Raw genomic sequence first — 5,591 nt, 5'->3', positions numbered from 1 at the left:
TTATCTCTGGTTATTTTTTGGTTGGATTTTGGTTTTTTTCATGTTTTTCCAGGAGGTTCATTTGGCGCATCGCCCTTTGATAGTGGTGGCACCGAGTGTCGTGTGCCATGTGCCTATCCAAGCAATTGGGGCATTGGATGGGCTTGGTGCAAGGTGATTAAGGGAGGCTCTAGCATGATTTTGGCCGCACCGATGGCAAGTGGGTGGGTTTCTATAATGGCGGCATTTTGCAGCTCCGTGCCCCCCACTGTTGACAGTGGTGGCACTTACTGGGTTTCTTTTCATAGGGGGGAGGAGGGAATATCTGCGCCCTTGAACTATGATTTGGTGATCGCAGGGACGGGTCGTTGTTATTAAGAGGTACCCGTTTGTCCCAGGTTGTTACCTCTTTGATTTCGAGGTTTGGGGTTGTCTTCTTTCAAAGTTTTGGAGTGAGGTGGCTAGGGCTGGTAGTGGGTGGAGCTTTGCAAGCCATTTGTTAGTACTGGTGGGGGTGGGGGTGGTCTTATCGGTGGGGGTGTGGGTTTGGCTCTGGATGTTGGGTTGGTTTTTCAAATTGCCCGCGGCCTTTGTCGGTATCTCCTTGTAGAAGGGGCTTGGGACGTTGTTAGTGGTGGTGGTGGTGGGGCTTGGGGGGGGGGGTTTACGGTGGGGGTGGGGGTGGGGGTGATGGTGACGGTGACGGGATGGGTGGCTCCGCTTTCTCTGTCTATTGGCGTTTGGTTTGGCGTTTTTATTGGTTTTATTTGTCTGGTTTTAGCTGGGGCTTTCGTTTGTTTGGTTTTTAGGAAAGTATATCTCGAGAGGATTTTTGCTGGGCTCTTACTTTGGTAGGTGTTTAATTTTTTGAAGGACTGAAGGGTTTTTAATTTTTCCGGTTTTGGTTGGTATTGAGTTTTTGGGGGCCTGTCTGGTTCTCGTAGGTTTATTGGTTTTCATTATTATTGGGCTATTTTCGGCCCGGGGAATAGCTGACGCCCCTAGCGGCTTGAGACTGGTGGTGGGCGATGGCGGCCGCGTCTCCATTGGCGTGTTTTCTCCGACGTCCGGTAGCTCCGTGGTGTTACCGAAGGAGAAAATGGCTTCTATTTCTGGTGTTATTTTTCCTGCGGCGGACGTCGTAGCTTTGGTGCCTTCTTGTTGGTCCGTTGTTTTAGCTGAGGTTTGTTTGGTGATAGTTTGAGGACCAGAGGAAAAAACCAACTTTTTTTGAGCTTTTGTTTGTAGGCCATTTAAGATGTTTTTTTATGCTGTGTACTATTGTGGCACTGGCTGCTTTCGTCTGTTTGTGATTCGGTTTTCCGGGTTTGGTTTGTGTCTCGGTTCTTGTATATTCAAAGCAAGAAAATGTAAATAAATGGTATTTTAAATAATTTTAACAGGTTATATTTGCCGGAAACACGTTAAAATGGCTATAAACTCAAATTAGTCCCTTTAACGTTGATAGTGATACCTATATATCACCTTCCAACTTCGTTTAGATGACAAAACCTAAGGCTTAACGACGTTTACACACAACAAGAGTAAGCAATCGGATCACAATTAACTATACAGTTCTTTTTATTAATACTAGCAATGACTATACAAATCAGAATTGAAGAAAAACTGGCAAAAGTCTTGTCTATTACAAGTTTATTTTTTAAAGCATGTTTTTAACTTCAGTATGCCTAATGTCATCCATATATCTTCAATACAACAAAATTATTTCAAAACTGTGTACACATTCTGCTTTCCAAAGGAGTCAAAATTGATTTTAAAAATTATTTTTACCTGGCAGCGATGAATTTTTTTTTTAATATTTGAATACATCTTTTTTATTTATATGTCTAAAATTTGGCTGTGCTAATTTGGGATGGATTGTTTTTGCCTGAACAATAATTTATAATTTGTGTTTATATTTAGAAAGAGATAAATATGACTCCGACTAAAATGTCAAACTAGAACCGAAAGTACGTGATCGTCGCTTCACATAGTCGCAGCTTCCGGAAAATTGTAAACACTATTAGTATACAGTTCCGTTCATACACTGTGTAAACGGTAGGTATAGCTACGTGAACTTTCACGTGGGATATGAGCCATAAGACAGTACGGAAACACACGAGTACACGACAATGATTTCCACCAATTTCTCAGTAGGCCAGGATATCGCACAAATTGCAAATCTGCTGTTTCACTCCGTCAGTTGGCGAATATAAAAGCAGGTGAAGTTGTGATCCTTGTCACAATTCCCATCACATCAACAAGAAAGAAGTTGTACGTGCTACATTATCACCATCATCTACCATGAAGATCGCCATTGTCTTTCTGATCTGCGCTGTACTGGGTTCCTTGGTGTTACCGACGGACGCCTGGCACCATCACGGATGTTGTAAGAAATGCGGCCACTGCCACGGCCACGGGTCCTGCTGCTCCAAGTGCAAGTCGTGTGGATCGTGCAAGTCGTGCGGTTGTGACTAGCGACGTCGTCGACATCATCATACCCAACGTCGTGAGGCGCATGGTGTGTTGTGCTGCAGACACGACATAACCGGCTGTGAACCTGACAGGGGAAATAATTTCATCTTCATTTTGTATTCCACGTACATTTGCTTTTATAAAATAGAAAATAAACACATTTAAATAACATTGGTGTTTTGTGATTTAAAAAAAAGTCTTAACAAATCGTAGGAAAACTAGATAAGACAGTCATAGAGAGATCAGTTGAAAAGGTGGTGGTGGTGTTGTTGTTTTTAGCTAGATTAACATCACGGAGCACTAGTCTCGATTAACTGAACATAAGAAAGCAGCTAGTCACTGTCACGCTTTTAACATTAACTTCAACTTCCTTTTTTCTTTTTTTCTTCTTTTTTCTTTTTTTTTTGGGGGGGGGGGGTTACCCTTTTACGCGATGGTCCATGTGCCCTCTATCTGTTAGCCCTCCTACCAAATATTTCCTGGATTCGCCCTTGCGGCCAGGTCATGCCTACCCACCCTATTTAAGGAAGGAAGGAAATATTTTATTTAACGACGCACTCAACACATTTTATTTATGGTTATATGGCGTCAGACATATGGTTATGGACCACACAGATATTGAAAGAGGAAACCCGCTGTCGCCATTTCATGGGGTACTGTTTTTCGATTAGCAGCAAGGGATCTTTTATATGCACCATTCCACAGACAGGGTAGTACATACCACGGCCTTTGATATACCAGTCGTGGTGCACTGGCTGGAACGAGAAATAGTCAAATGGGCCCACCCGACGGGGATCGATCCCAAACCGACCGCGCATTGAGCGGACGCTTTACCACTGGGCTACGTCCCGCCCCCACCCCACTCCATTGATGACAAATTGGACCGTATACACCTCACACCATAATGCTATCTCCGCCAAACCTGTCCACTTCCGTAACAACAATTTTGGTATCTCTAATTTCTTCTTCTACGGTACACATTGACACACCCATCCGCAACTCTTAACTTGAATCTCGTATCGTCACTAAAGAGGACATTTCAACGACTTCTGGCAGAGCCGGTTTATCCTAGTAGCACATGCAGCACGTACCACGGTCCACGCGCTTCGGGGGAGTCCCGCGCTGCTGTGTACATTAATTTTCCCTAGGTCATTCCCCCGCCCCTCTTGCAGAGGGGGTTGCAAAATATATATCCGCTGTTATTTATGCTACAGGCTCCGCGGATCTTTAAACCGGCTGTGAATTCAGGTCCATCAGATATGATATCTTGCCCACTGAAGACAGAGGCGTTGTGTCAGAATGGGTCGTGGTCTCAGTCGGTTTCCAACAGTTTGGGAAGTGATGTGCAACTGATGGGCAATAATGGTGGCTGGTTGAAATCTGTTTCGGACGGTTGTGGTTCGGATATACCGATCCTGTACGGCCAAAGTATCTCGTGGTTAAATACTACCAGGACGGTCATTGGTGTATCCAGTGACGTTTAGTCGATTGACAAGTCTGTGCACAGTCGCTCTTGTCACATTAAAGCGTCTAGCAAAGGCACTGATACTTCCAGACTACTCAGCGATACCTGGGGTGATGATTGCAACATTTGGTACGATAGCCGAGTTTCGTGTCTCGTGCACCTGGAACAAGGCAACGGTGACCTGTGTTTATGTGGAAACCAAAAAGAAGAAAAAGAAACGCCGCCAGGGCGGCACGCGGTGTGTGTGTGTGTGTGTGTGTGTGTGTGTGAGAACTGGTGGTTGACGCCCCGGCTAACCCCACGTCGCCTCCGACTTCAGCTCTACCAGCTCCCGTCCACACCGACGGCGTCAAGCAAGTGGCCCGGAAAGGGAAGCCAAAAGCAACTTCGCTACTACCTGAAGGTGCAGTGCCATCGGCAACCACCACGGACGACACCTGGCAAACGGTGCTAGAGAAACTATCCAACAATTATCATGCCAACCTCCTATACTGAAGAAACCGGAAACATTAATCGCAAAGGAGGGGATATTCACCACTCAAGTCAACACAGGAAAGGATCAGAGGTCCAAGAACGTTGTTATCACAGTTGGTACTGGCGGATTCTTCAGACAGGCCCTGTCAACACCGGACACGGATGGTGGATCGATTCACCAGATCGTAAAGATTCTGCTGATCAAAGAATACTCGACGTTTGTCAGGAAAATGGGAAACCTTCAGCGGTATCTTCCCAACTTCAAAATAGACTGAGATCATATTCAGCTGCTAACGTCAACCCCCGACGAACCTCCATCCTACTTAGGGATCTTCGGACTTTAAAACCTTTGGCCACTGTTCAAACTTTGATGTTTATTTTTTTAAATAAATAGTCCGATACACTTTAGCCCATCTAAATTACTCACAATCACTAGAAAACGTTTGGACTGAGCAGTCAAGTTTTTGTTTGGCTTTAATCGTTTGGCTTTAATCGCATTCTAGACATCGCAGATTTATAGGATGGTTACTAAATTGCTCAAACTTCAGCACACCTTAAACGTACCCCCAACCCCTCCGCCCACCCACCTTACACTTACCCCACCCCCTCAACCCGGGACTCGGTCACTGGCGATGTTAGAGAAATGTGTACCGGGTGGACGTGACTGAACGTGTGTGGATGTTGACACAAAAACAAGTTTCGACTTGGACACTGATACTGATGCCTGCTTGAAACATTCCATCTGCTCTCTTTCGGTCATTAGTGGATTCAACCGTGGCATGGTCAAAGGGATTGTCTTGGACGTTATTTGTCATTTTTAAAGAGTATCGAATATGTGTGAATATATATATATATATATATATATATATATATATCTTCGCACAAAAAAGGTCCTGTGCACCAAATAATTGCATATAAAATATAATTTACTTGAAATCTAGTTATAAAATATTTCAGTAATTGAACGTGTAACCACTCCCTTCGATGTTTCAGCGGTGTCCTGTCAATTTATGCTTTGTAATCACAAGTTGCATTACTAACAATCTTGGTCACGTGCTCCTGTTTGACGTCATTTTTCTTATCATTTGGTTCTAAAACTATTCTATGAATTCTCATTACATCTGATCATCGTCAGTGTGAAGGAAGGAAATGTTTTATGTAACGACGCACTCAACACATTTTATGTACTGTTATATGG

This window comes from Gigantopelta aegis, chromosome 4 (genome assembly GCF_016097555.1).
Source record: "Gigantopelta aegis isolate Gae_Host chromosome 4, Gae_host_genome, whole genome shotgun sequence".
Lineage (NCBI taxonomy): Eukaryota > Metazoa > Mollusca > Gastropoda > Neomphalida > Peltospiridae > Gigantopelta > Gigantopelta aegis.
Note: the sequence above shows the minus strand (reverse complement) of the source record.